Below are 22,733 nucleotides of genomic sequence, written 5' to 3'. Positions count from 1 at the left end.
CACCGAGGAAACCAGACTTGAAAGAGACACGTGTACCCCAATGTTCATCGCAGCACTGTTTATAATAGCCAGCACATGGAAGCAACCTAGATGTCCATCAGCAGATGAATGGATAAGAAAGCTGTGGTACATATACACAATGGAGTATTACTCAGCCATTAAAAAGAATACATTTGAATCAGTTCTAATGAGGTGGATGAAACTGGAGCCTATTATACAGAGTGAAGTAAGCCAGAAAGAAAAACACCAATACAGTACACTAATGCATATATATGGAATTTAGAAAGATGGTAATGATAACCCTGTATGTGAGACAGCAGAAGAGACACAGATGTATAGAGCAGTCTTTTGGACTCTGTGGAAGAGGGCGAGGGTGGGATGCTTTAGAAGAATGACATTGAAACATGTATAATATCATATAAGAAACGAATCACCAGTCCAGGTTCGATGCAGGATACAGGATGCTTGGGGCTGGTGCACTGGGATGACTCAGAGGGATGGTATGGGGAGGGAAGTGAGAGGGGGGTTCAGGATGGGGAACATGTGTACACCCGTGGCAGATTCATGTTGATGTATGGCAAAACCAATACAATATTGTAAAGTAATTAGCCTCCAATTAAAATAAATAAATTTAAATTTTAAAAAAAGCAGTAAAGAAGAAACTCAACATTCAAAAAATGAAGATAATGGCATCCAGTCCCCTCTGCTAAGTCGCTTCAGTTGTGTCTGACTCTGTACGACCCCAGAGACAGCAGCCCACCAGGCTCCCCCATCCCTGGGATTCTCCAGGCAAGAACACTAAGTGGGTTGCTATTTCCTTCTCCAGTGCATGAAAGTGAAAAATGAAAGTGAAGTCGCTCAGTCGTGTCCGACTCCTAGCGACTCCATGGACTGCAGCCTACCAGGCTCCTCCGTCCATGGGATTTTCCAGGCAAGAGTACTAGAGTGGGGTGCCATTGCCTTCTCCGCCAGTCCCCTCACTTCATGGCAAACAATGGAAACAGTGATAGACTTTATTTTCTTGGGCTCCAAAATCACTTCAGACGGTGACTGCAGCCATGAAATTAAAAGACGCTGGTTCCTTGGAAGAAAAGCAATGACAAAGATAGCGTATTAAAAAAGAGACATTACCAACAAAGGTCCATATAGTCAAACCTATGGTTTTTCCAGTAGTCATGTATGGATGTGAGAGTTGGGACCATAAAGAAGGCTGAGTGCCAAAGAACTGATGCTTTTGAACTGTGGTGCTGGAGAAGACCCTCCAAAGTCCCTTGGACAGCAAGGAGATCAAACCAATCAATCCTAAAGGAAATCAATCCTAAATATTCATTGGAAGGACCGATGCTGAAGCTGAAGCTCCAATACTTTGACCACCTAATGGGAAGTACCGACTCATTGAAAAAGACCCTGATGCATGGAAAGATTGAGGGCAGGAGGAGAAAGGGACAATAGAGAATGAGACGGTTGGACGGCATCACTGATGCAATGGACGTGAGTTTGAGCAAACTCCAGGAGATAGCGAAGGACAGGGAAGCCTGGTGTGCCGCATCCTATGGGGTCACAGAGTTGGACAGGAATGAGCGACTAAACAACCTCCCCAAGGCACCTGCTACAGCTGGCGAAGACGCCACAGCTCCTAGAATGCGCTGCGACAGCCCCGCCTCCTGCCCTGCCCCCTCTGAGAACGCGGACGGCTGGGCACCACCCCCACGACCTACCCTGTGCAACCGGGAATTGTAGTCCTACAGCTCTGCAAGCCACCGGTGCAGCAGCTGAGACCACAGCTCCCAGAATGCGCAGCGAGGGCCCCACCCACCGACCCCGCCTTCCCCCCGCGTGGGCGGAGGGAGGTCCTGCCACGCAAAGAAGAGTGCGTTTTCTTCCCCAGCATCTCCTGCCTGCGGAGACAAAGCGAGGCGGCGAGCCCAGGGTGGTTGGAGTGACCCTGCAGACAGGTACGTCTCCACGAGATGCTGGTGGTGAGACTGGATTTCTCGCTGACCAGCAAGCGGTTTGCACTTCCGGCAGCCAGCGCAGCACAGCCTGGGGTTCCTGGAGCTTGGCTAGCTCAGCTGCCGCTCTGCGCGCTCCTCTGGCCACACCTTCTCCTTTCGTCCCCGCTCCGCCGCCAAGTGCAGTGAGGCTGGCGTGGGTAGCCTCTGTAGTTACTCAGATCTTTACGGAGAACTCGTTGAAGCCCCACGCTGGGTGTCTGAAAACAGTAAGTCCAGTTTAAAACAGAATTACAGTACCTGGTACTTAGGAACCTGAAATTGCCTTTTGAAGGTCACCTTTTTCTCTCTCCCTCTGGACCGCCATATATCTTCCCTCTGGACCCGGCTGGCTGGGCATCTAAAGCTGAAAGTGAAAGTATTAGTCGCTCTCAGTCGTGTCCTTTGCGACCCCATGGACTGTACCCCGCCGTGCTCCTCTGTCCATGGAATTCTCCAGGCAAGAATACTGGAGTGGGTAGCCAGTGCCTTCTCCAGGAGAATCTTCCAAACGCAGGGCTGGAACCCGGATCTACCACATTGCAGGCAGGTTCTTTACCGTCTGAGCCACAGAGGGAGCCCTGCCAAAGCAGTCTTAATTGACAAAAAAGGTATTAGATCAGGGACTCTAGAGAGAAAGTCTAAGAGAGAGAATGAAGAGCCAGAATGTTTTTTTTTTAAAGCACTTAAAACTGGAAACATAACTGACCTGTATGTAGAAACCCAAAAGATTGTGGTAACAATATGAATTATTAAAAAACCTGAGCCAACAGTCTTGCTAATAAATAAATGCATATCCTGTAAACAAAAGGATATACTTAGTAAAAAGGACACGAATTTTACATATTACATTTCCAAGTCATAATGCAGTAAAGTTAGAAATAAGAGAAGTAGCGAATTTAATGATCAACTCTTCAAAAATTTTTCAGTATTTTTTTAACTAAATTAACTTTGGGTCAGGGTGCAAGTCCAAAACACAAACAGAGTACCTATAAATGTCTGTGTTTGCAAATATATCCTAATCAGATACATGCAGCGATGGTGAAATGAGAAAGTTCTCTAACTGGGAAGCTCCCTGAATGCCCAGGTTCTGTTGGTTGAAGCTCTTGAGTGCCTCCTTATAAGTGGGAGCAACAGGGAAGGAGGGCAGTGCTTGGAAATGGAGCTGATGCAGAAGCTGGTGGCAGAGGCCTCCCTCCTCCTCAGCCTGAACTTGCCTTCACAGTCCTCTCCATCACAGAGCCATGCTGCCACCACAAGTGGGCTGGTGTTGGCGGACAAGATCACAACTGCCCTGCAGTAGCATGGGGTGGAAACTGGCAGCAGCAGCTGCAGTAGGGGAAGTTAACAGCCAGGAAGAATGTATGATCTACCCTGTGCAAGGACTTGTGATCCCAGAAGTTCTGGTGAGGACTCGGAGCCAGACTGCTTTGTTCTCTCCTTTTCTCCACCGTTCTTCCTGTGCCTGGTATGGAAATCCACAAACACATTAACAGTGCTCCTCTGTGGGCTGTGTCAGTACATGGACGTACATAGATGGAGGAGGGTTTTTAATTTATTTATTTAGTTGGGGCATGTGGGGTCTAGTTTCCTGATCAGGGATCGAACTCAGGCCCCCAACATTGGGAGCTAGGAATCTTAGCCACTGGACCTGGCATCCAGCTTGGAATGGATGTGCATGTTAATTGGTTGTGCGTGCTAATTGGCTACTGTTGCATGATAAACCACCCCAAAACCTAGTTAGCTCATGGTTGAACTCATGGTCAGCACAGTGAGCTTAGCTTAGCTGAGCCATTCATTCATTTCACCTGGACACCAAGGTGAGTGTGTGGTCTGCTGCTTGTTGACTAGGGTGCTCTACTTCTGGGGTTGAGCTGGGTGCCACCTGGGCACCCGGATGTCATCCAGCAAGCTCATATGGGCTTGTTTTCATGGAGAGCAGGGATCCAGAGAAAAAGCAAAACATTCAAGATCTTTCCAGCCTAGGCCCAAAGCTGTCAGGGTCATACCTACTGCATTTTTCTGGCCAAAGCACATGAGACCAGCCTCAACCCAAAGTTGAAAGGACAGATTTCTGTCTCTCCATCTTTTGTTTCACTTTTTACAGAACCAGGTGTAAAATCATATTGCAAAGGGCATGGATATAGGTAGAAAACACACAATCACTGTTTTTACAATCAGTATCATCATGCCTAAACAAACAAGTTTTATATAAAGGTGCCGAGAGAAGTATTAATAAATTGTTGAAAAGCCCACAGAGCTATTAAACAGCTGGGATCCACTCCGTGTCACACCCACCTGATTCCACAGCAGTCATTGCCGGTACACCACTCTTCTCCTGCAACTACCCCAGGGTCCTGAGGAGGCGGTGCTGCAACTGAATGAAGATTCCTCTGATTCTTCCCATCTAGTACTATTCAGCATCAAAATAATGCCCTAAGTCCAATGCAGAAGAATTTGAATTAGGAAAGCTCCGAGTTTAAGAAATCAAGTCCAAAGGTATTTTTCCTTTCTAATCATAAAAGACATTTTAAAATATTAATACCTAAAAGTACTCCACATATTTGAAAATTCTTTTCATCACATTTTGATATTTCTAGACTATGTAAATCACAAACGAACTATGATCTATCTGTCAGTTAAAGAATATATTTTTCAAATTAAGAGATCTTCAGAAAACACATTCCATCTGCTACATTTCATGAAATCAGCTGAGTAATGGTAAGGGTTTTCTCCTTTCCTTTCTGCAAACCAATTTTCCAGGACAAAAAAAGACAAGATCCAGTGAAGACTCACAGCTGACTTGTGGCAGTAACTATGCCAAAGCTTAAGAGGAGCCTAGCAGCCATGGCTATACAAGAGGCCTAATTACAGATCAGCCCTGCAACCCCCACCCCACCTCCAACAAGGCCACTAAAAGGCTTCCCCAGTCCCCACAACCAGAGATATTACAGTATTACCAGCAGGCGGGGGGCGGATGCAAACACCTCTGTGCTCTCCCACCTCTCTAGACCCATCCATGCCGGGGTCACAATATAGAACCCTGCTTTGGGGAAGCTGTCTCCTAAGGTGTCTGGTTACATGGGCCAGGGCCCTCGGTCTTATGTGCTCTCTAACAAACTAAGGGTACTCCAGCCAGAATCATGACTGCCCATCATGTCCTGCAACAGCAGGAGCCAACAGAAGAGTCACTTAAGGTCATCTGCCTCACCCCTAGGCCCTACCAAGGCATCCGGCCCCTAATCCAACCAACAAGCAAAGGATCTGGCCCCAAGTTGGCAGCAGGCCCTTTACTCAAGCACTTGAATGTTCAATAAGGAGAGCAGGCCAGCAACTTAAGGAGCGACTCCAGGAAGCCACAGCCAGTGCAAGACGGCCAACCATAGCACGCGTGAGAGGCCAGGGCCAGAGGAAGTGTTGGGGGAGTGTGATTTCCTCAGTTCTGTCGTCACAACAAAACTTTGAAGCAACAGACCAGCGTTACAGCCCTTGGACTGGTCAGTGTTACAGCTCCATGTTACACCTGAGTTTTATTTAGAAAACAAAGGAAAATACATCCTTGAGGCATGAGGGCATGCTGACCCAAAAGACACAAGAGGCGAGAGAGAGAGACCCCTGGCCCTCTGACTCCTCTTTTTATATGTTTTTCTCCTCCCCCTGGGCCTGGCCTATGTGAATTGGGCTAGCCTTGAATGCTGTTTGTTCTACCGGAGGTTCTCACTCTGGTCCTCGGCCCTTCCTTTGTTCTATTTTCATGGGCTTTTCCCTTCCTTGTTTTTTAGCCACCACCATTCTGTACTCTTTTTTTTCCTATTCTAACTACCTAACATCCCCCCCTCAAGAGATGGGAGGCCCAATTCTTTGGGAATAGGGGCATCGAGGTCTTTCTGGCTACTTGCTGCTGAACTAGGATGGTGAGGGGCATTGGGCCTCCCCTCTTGCTAGTCTCAGGCCTCAGAGTCCTTATAGCAGTGTCCATCTAAGGGTGAGTGATATTTTCTGTGGTCGGCTATAGTTTTATATATCCTTGTTGAACTGGCAATGGATGTTGTAGCTTGTTGACCTGGGCAGAGACACAGTGGGTTAGACAATTGATAATACATGGAGCAATCATAAGCAGCATCAATATGGTGATAACAGAGACTAGTAGGGGCATCAGCCAACTCCAAATTCCCATCACCAGGAAGATCCCCCAAAGAGAGATTGTAGCCACCCAGAGAACTCTCCAGCTCGTTCTTTGAGATCCTGTGGGGTCTGAATGTTTTTCTTGAGGACTGTGAGACTTTCTTTAACTTAGCTAGAGGTATTTACCCAGAAACAACACTTATCATTCAGATGGCTCAAGTCCCTCCTTGTTCAGGGTTCAGAAGACCTATCTCCTGTCTGTTCTGGAGTACAACCCCTGACAAGCTGTGTTGGCTCTTTAGAGCTGTCCTGAGAAATCTTATCCCCAGAAACTTAATTTTGGGGTTTTTGTTAGAATGGTGGCACTCATTTGTAGTTCTGAATAGGTATCTGAGATCTCCCAGGGGCTCACAGGTGTATTGAGTGTCCTCTTCTGTTTTCTTCCATGGCTTGACTCAGTTCAGTTCAGTCACTCAGTCGTGTCTGACTCTTTGTGACCCCATGAATCACAGCATGCCAGCCTTCCCTGTCCATCACCAACTCCCATAGCTTACTCAAACTCATGTCCATTGAGTCAGTGATGCCATCCAACCATCTCCTTCTCTGTCATCCCCTTCTCCTCCTGCCCTCAATCTTTCCCAGCATCAAGGTCTTTTCTAATGAGTCAGCTCTTCACATCAGGTGGCCATTATTGGTGCTTCAGCTTCAGCATCAGACCTTCCAGTGAACACTCAGGATTGATTTCTGTGACAGTTTCACACTGAATAATTCTCACACACAGGATAATGGAGACAGTGCAGGGAGAGTTGCAGAAGAGCAACTCCCCTAGAAAACACTGTATGTATGTGTGTTACTCACTCAGTCGTGTTGGACTCTTTGTGACCCTACGGACTGTAGCCCATCAGGCTCCTCTGTCCATGGGATTCTCCAGGCAAGTATACTGGAGTGGGTTGCCATTCCCTTCTCCAGGGGATCTTCTTGACCCAGGGATCGAACCCAGGTCTCCTTCATTGCAGGCAGATTCTTTACCACCTGAGCCAGCAGGGAAACCCAAAATCCATGAAAGTGAAAGCCACTCAGTTGTTTCCTACTCTTTGCAACCCCATGGCTATACAGTCCATGGAATTCTCCAGGCCAGAAACCTGGAATGGGTAGCTTTTCCCTTCTCCATGGGATCTTCCCAACCCAGGGATCAAACCTAGGTCTCCCGCATTGCGGGTGGATTCTTTACCCGCTGAACCACAAATGCTGAGTACATATTTATTGGTAACTTACAATCTTTAACTAAGAGCAGTAAAGCAAGACAGAGATCAGAACTCTCGGATTAAGGATCCTCCTGGAAGTCTGGAGGTAATCACATGAGAGTTGTAAAGAAAGGTCTTTGAGGATAAGAGAGTTTGTTCTGCATGCAGAACAGTATCTAGCTAATACTGACATGTCAGCCAGAACCGCTAACTTAAGGGCAGGGGAAAGAGCAAGCAAGGAAGAGAGAATGAGTAAGATTAAATTCCAGGAGACATTCCTGAGAAAGCAGCAAAACATGGTTCCCCTAGATTTCCTTTAAGATTGACTGGTTTGATCTCCTTGCAGTCCAAGGGTCTCTGAAGAGTCTTCTCCAACACCACAGTTCAAAAGCATCAATTCTCTGGCACTCAGCCTTCTTTATGGTCCAATTCTCACATCCATACATGACTATGGGAAAAACCATAGCTTTGACTACACTGACCTTTGTTGGCAAAGCAATGTCTCTGCTTTTTAATATGCTGTCTAGGTTTGTCATAGCTTTTTTTGCAAGGAGTTAGATTTATTCTTCCCTATTACATGAACATGGACAAGTTTCTTACCCTAAGTTACTTTCTTAATGTGTGTGTGTGCTAAGTCACTTTAGTCGTGTCCAGCTCTGTGTGACTCTCTGGACTGCAGCCCACAAGGCCCCTCTGTCCATGAGATTTTTCAGGCAAGAAAACTGGAGTGGGTTGCTATTTCCTTCTCCAGGTGATCTTCCTGACCCAGATCAAACCTGGATCTCCTAGGTCTCCTGCACTGGCAGGCAGGTTCTCTAGCACCACCTGGGAAGCCCATTTTCCTGATAGTTACTTTTTTTTTTTTTTTTGGCTGCATCTCATGGCTTGTGGGATCTAGTTCCCTGACCAGGGATCAAACCTGCACCCCTTACGCCAAAAGCGTAGAGTCTTAACCACTGGGTCACTAGGGAAGTTCCCTCTAGATAGTTACTTTAAAATGGTTGGGGCGGGTGGGGAGAATGTATAGATAAAAATCAAGCAAATGTGACAAAATGTTAGCAATTGGTGGAGATCTAGGTTATAAGTGTACAGTACTTACACGCTTTGTATTGTTCTATCAATATTTCTGTAGGTTTGACTTTTTTCAAAAGAGAAAAATAACACTGGGAATAGTGGTAGTGGTAAAGAATGGTAAACAGTGGTAAAATAAAGCTAGTGGTAAAGGACCCGCCTGCCAATGCAGGAGACTTAAAGAGACACAGGTTCAGTCCCTGAGTTGGGAAGATCCCCTGGAGGTGGGCATGGCAACCCACTGCAGTATTTTTGCCTGGAGAATCCCATGGACAGAGGGGCCTTGTGGGCTATAGTCCATAGGGTGGCAAAGAGTCGCAGGCAACTGAAGTGACTTAGCACACACACAAGGGAGGGGCATGGTTGATTCTTTCAAACTTCTTGGTGTAGGAGTCCTTTGTTCCCACAGCTGTCCAGGTAGATCAGGTCAGAGTATTCCTATAGATCTCCAACAGGACAAATGTTATTCTCTGCTCTGCAACTTTTTATGTCTATACAAAAGGAAAAGTGTTATACCCTTAAAGGTCAGAGCCTTTGGGCTCTGAGAATGGACTATCCTGTGTATTTCAGGCTATGGCAACATTCTTAATGCATGCAATAGAACACAAAGGCTAAACTAAAAGAAACAGACTTAATATGGAGTGAGACTTATTCTTCCCTATTACATGGACACGGACAAGATCCTTACTGTCTCTAAGTTTCTTTCTTGATAGTTAAAAGTAAAAAAGAAGAAGCTATGCGTTGCACCTTCCTTAATTATTTTGTGAACACTAGTCATGGTAACAGATATAAAGTGCTTTGCAAACAGCAGAGCCCTTCCTGGGCACAAAGGGTCACCCGTGTGATTATTTGGGCATCATCAAGTGGTCCTAGATCACCTGGCCAAGCTTCTTGCCTTTGGCTGCCTCAACTCCAGCCAATCTCTGCTGCCACAGCCACCTTAACATGCATATGCGTGAGTGGCTTCCTGGCTTCTCCTCTGCTCAGAGCATCACTGCAGACACACAGACCTGCTCCTGAGAACTAGAGGGCAGAGCAACTTGCACAGCAGACTCCTCCCTGCCTGCTTCTCAGCACCCTGTCTACCCATCCTGATCCCTGGCAGCCAGCCAGCTCCCATGAACCCACCAAAGGCATCCCAGCATTCTAGAAGCATCTGGAGAAACACCAACAAGCACAACTTCTTTCAGGAGTCCCTGATGCTCAGGTGAGCCATCCTGCCCATCCACCGAGCAGTGAAGGCAGGTATGTGAGGAGGGAAAGCCTGGGTCCCACTTGCTTGCATCTCCCCAGAGGACCAAGTCCCCATCCTGCTGGGTTCTCCTTCAGAATAAGCTCAGAAACTCCTTTTTCCAGGTCCTTATCCATCAAGAGAGGCAACCTCAGCCATGTGCAGAGAGGGTGGTATCTCTATCTGCTTCTGATTGGCATCCAAAATCTTACACCCCAACCTGCCTTTATTGCTGGCCAAACCCACAGATGTCCTTTATCTGTTTTTTTTTTTCTCTCTTTACTCCATCAGCAATATAAAGAGAGAGCAGACGATACATCTGTCATAAATATGAGGTTTCTGTTGGAATATAGACTGGTTAGAAGTGGGGGAGTGTTACTCGAATTTGTTACACATTTACAAAGGTATATTAAAACCTACGTAAATTTAGAGAAAATGGAGAAAATTCTCCTTGGAGTAAGTAAAACAATCTGAATTAGAAAAAACAAAGGAATTATTTCCCCTTACCTTTAAGTGCTTCCTTGAACAAAATAGCCATAGCACAATACTCCTGATAAGTTGTATTAGGGTGCATGTGTCCTTTTGAATTAAGCACCGGAAGCTCAGCTCAGGTGCTCTGTGTTGACCTAGATGGGTGGATGGGAGGTGGGAGGGAGGAAGGTCCAAGGGGGAGGGGATATATGTATACTTGGAACTATTTCACTTCATTGTACAGCAGAAACTGTTACTGCGTCTGGGCTGACTCAGTTCACCACAGGACAGGCCAATGAATCTGAGAGAGGAAGCACTGAGGCAAGGAACAGATTTTAGCTGGGGAGCCAGCTGACAGAGAAGACGCCAGGCTAGTGCCTCAGAATAACTTTCTTGTCAGGACCTGGTTGCAAGGTTCTTTCACACATCAGAGATGGGGGGTGGGGGGAGGTGAGGAAACCGAGTAAAAAGACTATTCAATCCTTGCAAATGTCCCCTGGAATGAGAAGCCTCAGGCAAGGGGATGTGTTTCACTTGTTTGCAGTCCTTCACAGGTGGGAGGGCAGCTCAGGTTATCTCCCTGAGGCAGGCCATTATGTATGTTTAATAACAAAAAAGGGTTAAAGTCACAGAAACAGTTCCAACATAAATTCAAAATTAACCCTTCCTGGTTACAAAACTAACACAACATTGTAAAGCAATCATATATAATATATAACATTACAGAAAAAATTTTTTTCATTAGAATTAGTGTATTCATTTTCACTGGGAATAAATATTGCTTCATGTTGGAAAGTTGTTCTCCTTAGTGGTAGTTCAGTCACTCAGTCGTGTCCACCTCTTTGCAACCCCATGAATCGAAGCACGCCAGGCCTCCCTGTCCATCACCAACTCCTGAAGTTCACTCAAACTCAAGTCCATCGAGTCGGTGATGCCATCCAGCCATCTCATCCTCTGTCGTCCCCGTCTCCTCCTGCCCCCAGTCCCTCCCAGCATCAGGGTCTTTTCCAACGAGTCAACTCTTCGCATGAGGTGGCCAAAGTACTGGAGTTTCACCTTCAGCATCAGTCCTTCCAATGAATACCCAGGACTGATCTCCTTTAGGATGGACTGGTTGAATCTCCTTGCAGTCCAAGGGACTCTCAAGAGTCTTCTCCAACACCACAGTTCAAAAGCATCAATTCTTCGGCACTCAGCTTTCTTCACAGTCCAACTCTCACAACCATACATGACTACTGGAAAAACCATAGCCTTGACTAGACGGGCCTTTGTTGGCAAAATAATATCTCTGCTTTTCAATATGCTAGCTAGGTTAGTCATAACTTTCCTTCCAAGGAGTAAGCGTCTTTTAATTTCATGGCTGCAATCATCATCTGCAGTGATTTGGGAGCCCAAAAAATAAAGTCTGACACTGTTTCAAAGGACTGGTTCCAAATAGGAAAAGGAGTACATCAAGGCTGTATATTGTCACCCTGCTTATTTAACTTATATGCAGAGTACATCATGAGAAATGCTGGGCTGGAAGAAGCACAAGCTGGAATCAAGATTGCAGGGGAGAAATACCAATACCCTCAGATATGCAGATGACACCACCCTTATGGCAGAAAGTGAAGAGGAACTCAAAAGCCTCTTGATGAAAGCGAAAGAGGAGAGTGAAAAAGTTGGCTTAAAGCTCAACATTCAGAAAACGAAGATCATGGCATCTGGTCCCATCACTTCATGGGAAATAGTTGGGGAAACAGTGGAAACAGTGTCAGACTTTTCTCTTTAGAGAATAACTAATACCCTGAAATATTTGCCCATGTAAATTTGCTTAGCTAGTTTCTTGTTCATAGAAACGCATAGAAACAGCTGTCTGTTTCCCATTGTTATCTCAGGTTTCAAATGAATCCAAGCAAGATTGAGGGGGATGGGGGGTGTCACTAGATGAGATAGTTTGGTTTTTATTTATTTTACATTCAGAGTTAGGGGGCAGAAGGAGTCCTTTCTTCAAAATTAAGCTGATTATTTCAGTTAGCCTGTAAGAGAAATTGTTGTTTTGCCACGAAAGATGTTGCTCTTCAGGAATCCTACATAAGTACTCTCTCGGTTGCTTTTATTATGGCTGCTGATAGCATCTTTTATCCTTCAAAGACTTTGTCTTTCACTGACCCATCGAAGTAATACCTAGTGTCTGCTAACACTGCTGGATTCTCTCTCTGAGGCCCAGGATCCCTCCCCTCCCCTTCCACACACACCACCTTCATACAGATGACGCCTAGGCAGCAGGAGGATGAATTTACCCACGGCAAGATCTTGGCCTGAAGCAATTCTACTAATCCGATTTCCTCCTTAATGCCCTGATCCATTTGCAACTTGGAAGACAGCTTTACTGTGGATGAAACGGGAACAGCCATCAGTTCAGTTCAGTTCCGTCGCTCAGTTATGTCCGACTCTTTGCAACCCCATGAATCCCAGCACGCCAGGCCTCCCTGTCCATCACCAACTCCCGGAGTTCACTCAGACTCACGTCCATCGAGTCAGTGATGCCATCCAGCCATCTCATCCTCTGTTGTCCCCTTCTCCTCCTGACCCCAATCCCTCCCAGCATCAGAGTCTTTTCCAATGAGTCAACTCTTCGAATAAAGTGGCCAAAGTACTGGAGTTTCAGCTTTAGCATCATTCCCTCCAAAGAAATCCCAGGGCTGATCTCCTTCAGAATGGACTGGTTGGATGTCCTTGCAGTCCAAGGGACTCTCAAGAGTCTTCTCCAACACCACAGTTCAAAAGCATCAATTTTTTGGCACTCAGCCTTCTTCACAGTCCAACTCTCACATCCATACATGACCACAGGAAAAACCATAGCCTTGACTAGACGAACCTTTGTTGGCAAAGTAATGTCTCTGCTTTTGAATATACTATCTAGGTTGGTCATAACTTTCCTTCCAAGGAGTAAGCGTCTTTTAATTTCATGGCTGCAGTCACCATCTGCAGTGATTTTGGAGCCCCTCAAAATAAAGTCTGACACTGTTTCCACTGTTTCCCCATCTATTTCCCATGAAGTGATGGGACCGAATGCCATGATCTTTGTTTTCTGAATGTTGAACTTTAAGCCAACTTTTTCACTCTCCACTTTCACTTTCATCAAGAGGCTTTTGAGTTCCTCTTCACTTTCTGCCATAAGGGTGGTGTCATCTGCATATCTGAGGTTATTGATATTTCTCCTGGCAATCTTGATTCCAGCTTGTGTTTCTTCCAGTCCAGCATTTCTCATGATGTACTCTGCATATAAGTTAAATAAGCAGGGTGATAATATACAGCCTTAACGAACTCCTTTTCCTATTTGGAACCAGTCTGTTGTTCCATGTCCAGTTCTAACTCTTGCTTCCTGACCTGCATACAGGTTTCTCAAGAGGCAGATCAGGTGGTCTGGTGTTCCCATCTCTTTCAGAATTTTCCACAGTTTATTGTGATCCACACAGTCAAAGGCTTTGGCATAGTCAATAAATCAAAAATAGATGTTTTTCTGAAACTCTCTTGCTTTTTCGATGATCCAGCGGATGTTGGCAATTTGATCTCTGGTTCCTCTGCCTTTTCTAAAACCAGCTTGAACATCTGGAAGTTCACAGTTCACATATTGCTGAAGCCTGGCTTGAAGAATTTTGAGCATTACTTTACTAGCATGTTAGATGAGTGCAATTAAGTGGTAGTTTGAGCATTCTTTGGCATTGCCTTTCTTTGGGATTGGAATGAAAACTGACCTTTTCCAGTCCTGTGGCCACTGCTGAGTTTTCCAAATTTGCTGGCATAGTGATGCAGCACTTTCACAGCATCATCTTTCAGGATTTGAAATAGCTCAACTGGATTCCATCACCTCCACTAGCTTTCTAAGGCCCACTTGACTTCACATTCCAGGATGTCTGGCTCTAGGTGAGTGATCACACCATCGTGATTATCTGGGTCGTGAAGATCTTTTTGTACAGTTCTTCTGTGTATTCTTGCCACCTCTTCTTAATATCTTCTGCTTCTGTTAGGTCCATACCATTTCTGTCCTTTATCAAGCCCATCTGTGCATGAAATGTCCCCTTGGTATCTCTAATTTTCTTGAAGAGATCTCTAGTCTTTCCCATTCTGTTGTTTTCCTCTATTTTTTTGCATTGATCGCTGAGGAAGGCTTTCTTATGTCTTCTTGCTATTCTTTGGAACTCTGCATTCAGATGCTTATATCTTTCCTTTTCTCCTTTGCTTTTCGCTTCTCTTCTTTTCACAGCTATTTGTAAGGCATCCCCAGACAGCCATTTTGCTTTTTTGCATTTCTTTGCCATGGGGATGGTCTTGATCCCTGTCTCCTGTACAATGTCATGAACCTCATTCCATAGTTCATCAGGCACTCTATCTATCAGATCTAGGCCCTTAAATCTATTTCTCACTTCCACTGTATAATCTTAAGGGATTTGATTTAGGTCATACCTGAATGATCTAGTGGTTTTCCCTACTTTCTTCAATTTAAGTCTGAATTTGGCAATAAGGAGTTCATGATCTGAGCCACACACAGTCAGCTCCTGGTCTTGTTTTTGCTGACTGTATAGAGCTTCTCCATCTTTGGCTGCAAAGAATATAATCAATCTGATTTCGGTGTTGACCATCTGGTGATGTCCATGTGTAGAGTCTTCTCTTGTGTTGTTGGAAGAGGGTGTTTGCTATGACCAGTGCATTTTCTTGGCAAAACTCTATTAGTCTTTGCCCTGCTTCATTCCATATTCCAAGGCCAAATTTGCCTGTTACTCCAGGTGTTTCCTGAGTTCCTACTTTTGCATTCCAGTTCCCTATAATGAAAAGGACATCTTTTTTGGGTGTTAGTTCTAAAAGGTCTTGTAGGTCTTCATAGAACCTAGAACAAATCTTCCAGAAGATTGGCAAGCACAGATAAAAAGAGAGATCCAGGCATTCAGGGAGAGAAAGATTTACTATGGGAAGAAAGACAGTGATTGGCTTTAGAGAGAAACCAGAGCTCTCCCTTTACAGCCAAACCTTCTTATACCCTATCAATGGGCTATTGTGCCCCGAAGGGAGGGGGTCTTAGTTTATCTTTAGTCCGAAGCTGGGGTCTTGTGTCACATAGTCGGAGGGAGTTTCACAGTTGGGTGGTCACATAGTCTTGAGAAACTGGCACCAGCAGGGAAAAACGGGACCTTGCCTTCAGGAAAAACGGGATACCACCAGAGCAGTGTGGCCACTGTGACTTCATCTCTTGTTTGTCAGGTCACCACGATGGGCCATTTTTAAATAATACACTATGAGCCCCTTGTGGACCCTAACACAGAACATACATGTTCCAGAAAGTTCTCATGGCAAACATTCGCTGCCGACCCTGGACCATAGGGCAGAAATTGAGGGCACTGAGGTAATGGCCTCGACAGAGCCAGTTGGTTATTGCAAGGGCATATGTGAGTGCTAAGTGCTCAGTCCTGTCAGACTCTTTGACCCCATGTACTATAAACCACCAGGCTCCTCTGTCCGTGGAATTCTCCAGGCAAGACTACTGGAGCGGGTTGCCATGCTCTCCTCCAGGGAATCTTCCCAACCCCGGGATCGAACCCACATCGCTCATGTTTCCTGCACTGGCCACCTGGGAAGCCCCGTGTAGGTGGTGTCACACGGTGTTTGCCTTTCTCTGCCTCGCTGACTTCGCTTAGTGTGACCATCTCTAGGTCCATCCACGTTGCTGCAAGTGGCACTAAGTAAAGTAAAAAAGTCACTCAGTCGTGTCCGACTCTTTGCAACCCCAAGAACTATACAGTCCGTGGAATTCTCCGGGCCAGAATACTGGAGTGGGTAGCCCTGCCCTTCACCAAGGGATCTTCCCAACCCAGGGATCGAACCCAGATCTCCCACATTGCAGGCGGGCCAGGCGGGTGCTGGCCGGGGGTGGCGGTGTGCGGGGGCGGAGCGGCGTCGGCCGGCCACACGGCCGCCGGGACTCCGGTCGCGGGTCGTGCAGCTCAAGTGCAGCGCGCGCTCCGTGGAGAGCTGCGGCCGGCTGGGCCGAGCGGCAGGTCGGAGCGAAAGGCAGGCGCAGCGCAGGGCTCTTAGGGCGCCCGGCGGCCCCCGTCTACGGCCATACCACCCTGAACGCGCCCGATCTCGTCTGATCTCGGAAGCTAAGCAGGGTCGGGCCTGGTTAGTACTTGGATGGGAGACCGCCTGGGAATACCGGGTGCTGTAGGCTTTTCTTTTCTTTTTTTGCTTTTTTTTGCTTTTGCCTCCCCTCTCCTTTAGCGCCCGCCCCCCACCCCCGCAAGCCCCACCTGCCGCTGGCCCCTCGCACCCCACCGCGCTCAGAGCGGTCGCCTGCCTTCCAGCCCCTCCCGGGGTGGGTGGCCGGGGCCCCGACTCCCGCTGCAGACCTGGGTTGCCTCCGGGCGGCCCGCGAGCCCCTCCGCATTCGGCTTCCAGGAAACCAGAGGACCGGCGAGGGCGCGGGTGGAGGGGGTGCTCTCTGTCTGGGGCTCCCTTGGCAGGCCTCAGGCACTTCTGGGCGGGGCCCCGGCCCCAGCCCCCGCCGCAGCCGCAGCCCCCGGCCCGTCCCCAGCCCCACCCTCGACGCATCCTCGCAGGCAACCGCTGGGTCTCCCGCAGGCGCGCGCGCACAACACTCACACACACACACACAAAACAGTCACGCACACACACACAGCCCCCCACCGCCGCCGAGAAAGGTCGAGAGCCGGAGACCACGGGTAAGGGAGACGGAGAAAGAGGGAGAGAGAGAGACAGACAGCAAGAGGACCACACAGACTTCCAAACCCCCGGCCGCCACACCCTGTCCCCTCCATTCTGGGTTCCCCCGGCCCCCAGTCGACCAGACCCCACCGTCGCCCACCGACACACTCACACACACACTCTCCCGCACTCACCCTCTGGCCTGGGGGCGGGGGCTGGGTCTCGCCGTAGGTGGCCAAGCCGAAGGGGACCTTTGAGACCTCGGATGCGAGGAAGTCCGGGGTCCCCACGGGTGATTGCCAGCCCCAGGGCACTGCGTCCAGCCGGGGCCCGCCGGCCCAAGGCTGACGCCCCCTCCCTTAGGGAAGCTGCTTCTGCCGCACGGCCTCTCTCTGAGGTGTGTCACGGTCTGTGCCAGTGTGTCTATCTCGGAGCGGATGCCATCCCCTGTCCCCTGTCCGTCTCCCGTTCTCCGTCTCTCTGTCAGTCGCTCGGTGTCTCCCTCTCTCTGTCTCTCCCTCCCCGTGTGTGCCTGCGCGCTCTGTCTGTCTGTCTGTCTGTCTGTCTGTCTGCATCTGCCTCGCGCCGTCTTGGGAGTGTGTCTCTGAACCTTCATCTCTTTCTGTCTCTGTCTCTCCTGACCCCCGGCCTCCCACGGGTGCTATGGCTGTGGCCCTGGCTGCCGCGCTTGCGCCGGCCGGCTGTCTCCCGTGGCGTGGGTGCCTGCGAGTGTCTGTGTGTCTGTCCGTGTGCCTGCATGTCGCTCGTCTGCTCCCTCCGGAAGGTCCTGTGCTTGGAGGGCGGCGTGGGGGCAAGGGGGCCTCGGGAGGGCGAAGGGGCGGGGCGGACGAGCTCTTGGTTCACCGCGCTGGTGGCTCCAGGTGGCTTTGGGCACCGGGCAGGTGCCGGGCAGGATGGGCGCTCAGGGCCACGGCTGGGCTGCGCACAGGCCCGCGGGAGGCTCAGAGGACCGCGGGCCCCAGCGGGCCCCGAAGCCAGAGAGCTCCGGGGCCACGTGGCCCTGAGCCGCGAAGGCCTTGGTGGGGTGGGGAGGGGGGGCGGGGGGGGGGAGAGGTGGCGGAGGGGGCGGCGGCCTCCGAGCGGGGCCGGGCCTGGAGGGTCCCAGGGTGGGAGAGCGCCAAGACCTCCGCCCCGCCTCACCCCTCCGCGCCCCTCACCCCACCCCACCCCACCCCACGCCCGATCCGCCGCAGGCATGCCGGGCCGGCTGCTCCGGGTCCAGGGTCCCGGAAGCCCCGTGGTCCCCCGGGCCGGGCCAGGCGGGTGCTGGCCGGGGGTGGCGGTGTGCGGGGGGCGGAGCGGCGTCGGCCGGCCACACGGCCGCCGGGACTCCGGTCGCGGGTCGTGCAGCTCAAGTGCAGCGCGCGCTCCGTGGAGAGCTGCGGCCGGCTGGGCCGAGCGGCAGGTCGGAGCGAAAGGCAGGCGCAGCGCAGGGCTCTTAGGGCGCCCGGCGGCAGCCGCCCCCGTCTACGGCCATACCACCCTGAACGCGCCCGATCTCGTCTGATCTCGGAAGCCAAGCAGGGTCGGGCCTGGTTAGTACTTGGATGGGAGACCGCCTGGGAATACCGGGTGCTGTAGGCTTTTCTTTTCTTTTTTTTTTTTGTTTTTTGCTTTTGCCTCCCCTCTCCTTTAGCGCCCGCCCCCCACCCCCGCAAGCCCCACCTGCCGCTGGCCCCTCGCACCCCACCGCGCTCAGAGCGGTCGCCTGCCTTCCAGCCCCTCCCGGGGTGGGTGGCCGGGGCCCCGACTCCCGCTGCAGACCTGGGTTGCCTCCGGGCGGCCCGCGAGCCCCTCCGCATTCGGCTTCCAGGAAACCAGAGGACCGGCGAGGGCGCGGGTGGAGGGGGTGCTCTCTGTCTGGGGCTCCCTTGGCAGGCCTCAGGCACTTCTGGGCGGGGCCCCGGCCCCAGCCCCCGCCGCAGCCGCAGCCCCCGGCCCGTCCCCAGCCCCACCCCTCGACGCATCCTCGCAGGCAACCGCTGGGTCTCCCGCAGGCGCGCGCGCACAACACTCACACACACACACACAAAACAGTCACGCACACACACACACCCCCCCACCGCCGCCGAGAAAGGTCGAGAGCCGGAGACCACGGGTAAGGGAGACGGAGAAAGAGGGAGAGAGAGAGACAGACAGCAAGAGGACCACACAGACTTCCAAACCCCCGGCCGCCACACCCTGTCCCCTCCATTCTGGGTTCCCCCGGCCCCCAGTCGACCAGACCCCACCGTCGCCCACCGACACACTCACACACACACTCTCCCGCACTCACCCTCTGGCCTGGGGGCGGGGGCTGGGTCTCGCCGTAGGTGGCCAAGCCGAAGGGGACCTTTGAGACCTCGGATGCGAGGAAGTCCGGGGGTCCCCACGGGTGATTGCCAGCCCCAGGGCACTGCGTCCAGCCGGGGCCCGCCGGCCCAAGGCTGACGCCCCCTCCCTTAGGGAAGCTGCTTCTGCCGCACGGCCTCTCTCTGAGGTGTGTCACGGTCTGTGCCAGTGTGTCTATCTCGGAGCGGATGCCATCCCCTGTCCCCTGTCCGTCTCCCGTTCTCCGTCTCTCTGTCAGTCGCTCGGTGTCTCCCTCTCTCTGTCTCTCCCTCCCCGTGTGTGCCTGCGCGCTCGTGTCTGTCTGTCTGTCTGTCTGTCTGTCTGCATCTGCCTCGCGCCGTCTTGGGAGTGTGTCTCTGAACCTTCATCTCTTTCTGTCTCTGTCTCTCCTGACCCCCGGCCTCCCACGGGTGCTATGGCTGTGGCCCTGGCTGCCGCGCTTGCGCCGGCCGGCTGTCTCCCGTGGCGTGGGTGCCTGCGAGTGTCTGTGTGTCTGTCCGTGTGCCTGCATGTCGCTCGTCTGCTCCCTCCGGAAGGTCCTGTGCTTGGAGGGCGGCGTGGGGGCAAGGGGGCCTCGGGAGGGCGAAGGGGCGGGGCGGACGAGCTCTTGGTTCACCGCGCTGGTGGCTCCAGGTGGCTTTGGGCACCGGGCAGGTGCCGGGCAGGATGGGCGCTCAGGGCCACGGCTGGGCTGCGCACAGGCCCGCGGGAGGCTCAGAGGACCGCGGGCCCCAGCGGGCCCCGAAGCCAGAGAGCTCCGGGGCCACGTGGCCCTGAGCAGCGAAGGCCTTGGTGGGGTGGGGGGGGGGGGGGGGAGGCGGGGCGGGGAGGGGGAGAGGTGGCGGAGGGGGCGGCGGCCTCCGAGCGGGGCCGGGCCTGGAGGGTCCCAGGGTGGGAGAGCGCCAAGACCTCCGCCCCGCCTCACCCCTCCGCGCCCCTCACCCCACCCCACCCCACGCCCGATCCGCCGCAGGCATGCCGGGCCGGCTGCTCCGGGTCCAGGGTCCCGGGTCCCGGAAGCCCCGTGGTCCCCGGGCCGGGCCAGGCGGGTGCTGGCCGGGGGTGGCGGTGTGCGGGGGGCGGAGCGGCGTCGGCCGGCCACACGGCCGCCGGGACTCCGGTCGCGGGTCGTGCAGCTCAAGTGCAGCGCGCGCTCCGTGGAGAGCTGCGGCCGGCTGGGCCGAGCGGCAGGTCGGAGCGAAAGGCAGGCGCAGCGCAGGGCTCTTAGGGCGCCCGGCGGCAGCCGCCCCCGTCTACGGCCATACCACCCTGAACGCGCCCGATCTCGTCTGATCTCGGAAGCTAAGCAGGGTCGGGCCTGGTTAGTACTTGGATGGGAGACCGCCTGGGAATACCGGGTGCTGTAGGCTTTTCTTTTCTTTTTTTTTTGCTTTTTTGCTTTTGCCTCCCCTCTCCTTTAGCGCCCGCCCCCCCCCCCCGCAAGCCCCACCTGCCGCTGGCCCCTCGCACCCCACCGCGCTCAGAGCGGTCGCCTGCCTTCCAGCCCCTCCCGGGGTGGGTGGCCGGGGCCCCGACTCCCGCTGCAGACCTGGGTTGCCTCCGGGCGGCCCGCGAGCCCCTCCGCATTCGGCTTCCAGGAAACCAGAGGACCGGCGAGGGCGCGGGTGGAGGGGGTGCTCTCTGTCTGGGGCTCCCTTGGCAGGCCTCAGGCACTTCTGGGCGGGGCCCCGGCCCCAGCCCCTGCCGCAGCCGCAGCCCCCGGCCCGTCCCCAGCCCCACCCCTCGACGCATCCTCGCAGGCAACCGCTGGGTCTCCCGCAGGCGCGCGCGCACAACACTCACACACACACACAAAACAGTCACGCACACACACACACCCCCCCACCGCCGCCGAGAAAGGTCGAGAGCCGGAGACCACGGGTAAGGGAGACGGAGAAAGAGGGAGAGAGAGAGACAGACAGCAAGAGGACCACACAGACTTCCAAACCCCCGGCCGCCACACCCTGTCCCCTCCATTCTGGGTTCCCCCGGCCCCCAGTCGACCAGACCCCACCGTCGCCCACCGACACACTCACACACACACTCTCCCGCACTCACCCTCTGGCCTGGGGGCGGGGGCTGGGTCTCGCCGTAGGTGGCCAAGCCGAAGGGGACCTTTGAGACCTCGGATGCGAGGAAGTCCGGGGTCCCCACGGGTGATTGCCAGCCCCAGGGCACTGCGTCCAGCCGGGGCCCGCCGGCCCAAGGCTGACGCCCCCTCCCTTAGGGAAGCTGCTTCTGCCGCACGGCCTCTCTCTGAGGTGTGTCACGGTCTGTGCCAGTGTGTCTATCTCGGAGCGGATGCCATCCCCTGTCCCCTGTCCGTCTCCCGTTCTCCGTCTCTCTGTCAGTCGCTCGGTGTCTCCCTCTCTCTGTCTCTCCCTCCCCGTGTGTGCCTGCGCGCTCGTGTCTGTCTGTCTGTCTGTCTGTCTGTCTGCATCTGCCTCGCGCCGTCTTGGGAGTGTGTCTCTGAACCTTCATCTCTTTCTGTCTCTGTCTCTCCTGACCCCCGGCCTCCCACGGGTGCTATGGCTGTGGCCCTGGCTGCCGCGCTTGCGCCGGCCGGCTGTCTCCCGTGGCGTGGGTGCCTGCGAGTGTCTGTGTGTCTGTCCGTGTGCCTGCATGTCGCTCGTCTGCTCCCTCCGGAAGGTCCTGTGCTTGGAGGGCGGCGTGGGGGCAAGGGGGGCCTCGGGAGGGCGAAGGGGCGGGGCGGACGAGCTCTTGGTTCACCGCGCTGGTGGCTCCAGGTGGCTTTGGGCACCGGGCAGGTGCCGGGCAGGATGGGCGCTCAGGGCCACGGCTGGGCTGCGCACAGGCCCGCGGGAGGCTCAGAGGACCGCGGGCCCCAGCGGGCCCCGAAGCCAGAGAGCTCCGGGGCCACGTGGCCCTGAGCAGCGAAGGCCTTGGTGGGGTGGGGGGGGGGGGAGGGGAGGCGGGGCGGGGAGGGGGAGAGGTGGCGGAGGGGGCGGCGGCCTCCGAGCGGGGCCGGGCCTGGAGGGTCCCAGGGTGGGAGAGCGCCAAGACCTCCGCCCCGCCTCACCCCTCCGCGCCCCTCACCCCACCCCACCCCACCCACGCCCGATCCGCCGCAGGCATGCCGGGCCGGCAGCTCCGGGTCCAGGGTCCCGGGTCCCGGAAGCCCCGTGGTCCCCGGGCCGGGCCAGGCGGGTGCTGGCCGGGGGTGGCGGTGTGCGGGGGGCGGAGCGGCGTCGGCCGGCCACACGGCCGCCGGGACTCCGGTCGCGGGTCGTGCAGCTCAAGTGCAGCGCGCGCTCCGTGGAGAGCTGCGGCCGGCTGGGCCGAGCGGCAGGTCGGAGCGAAAGGCAGGCGCAGCGCAGGGCTCTTAGGGCGCCCGGCGGCAGCCGCCCCGTCTACGGCCATACCACCCTGAACGCGCCCGATCTCGTCTGATCTCGGAAGCTAAGCAGGGTCGGGCCTGGTTAGTACTTGGATGGGAGACCGCCTGGGAATACCGGGTGCTGTAGGCTTTTCTTTTCTTTTTTTTTGCTTTTTTTTGCTTTTGCCTCCCCTCTCCTTTAGCGCCCG

At 53.2% G+C, this 22,733-nt stretch overlaps 4 non-coding genes across 4 annotated transcripts; all 4 read left to right on the top strand.

Annotated features, from left to right (window-relative positions):
* The first annotated feature begins 16,222 nt into the window (after positions 1-16,222).
* LOC133240782 (5S ribosomal RNA) lies at positions 16,223-16,341 on the top strand. Its single transcript, XR_009734382.1, has one exon. It is a non-coding gene; the product is annotated as a 5S ribosomal RNA (ribosomal RNA).
* Positions 16,342-18,321: 1,980 nt separating this feature from the next.
* On the top strand, positions 18,322-18,440 carry LOC133240783 (5S ribosomal RNA). The gene has a single exon (XR_009734383.1). It is a non-coding gene; the product is annotated as a 5S ribosomal RNA (ribosomal RNA).
* A 1,998-nt stretch (positions 18,441-20,438) lies between these two features.
* LOC133240781 (5S ribosomal RNA) lies at positions 20,439-20,557 on the top strand. The gene has a single exon (XR_009734380.1). It is a non-coding gene; the product is annotated as a 5S ribosomal RNA (ribosomal RNA).
* Positions 20,558-22,556: 1,999 nt separating this feature from the next.
* On the top strand, positions 22,557-22,675 carry LOC133240780 (5S ribosomal RNA). Its single transcript, XR_009734379.1, has one exon. It is a non-coding gene; the product is annotated as a 5S ribosomal RNA (ribosomal RNA).
* Positions 22,676-22,733: the final 58 nt, after the last annotated feature.

This window comes from Bos javanicus, chromosome 28 (assembly GCF_032452875.1).
Source record: "Bos javanicus breed banteng chromosome 28, ARS-OSU_banteng_1.0, whole genome shotgun sequence".
Lineage (NCBI taxonomy): Eukaryota > Metazoa > Chordata > Mammalia > Artiodactyla > Bovidae > Bos > Bos javanicus.
Note: the sequence above shows the minus strand (reverse complement) of the source record. Positions and strands in the feature narration are given on the sequence as shown.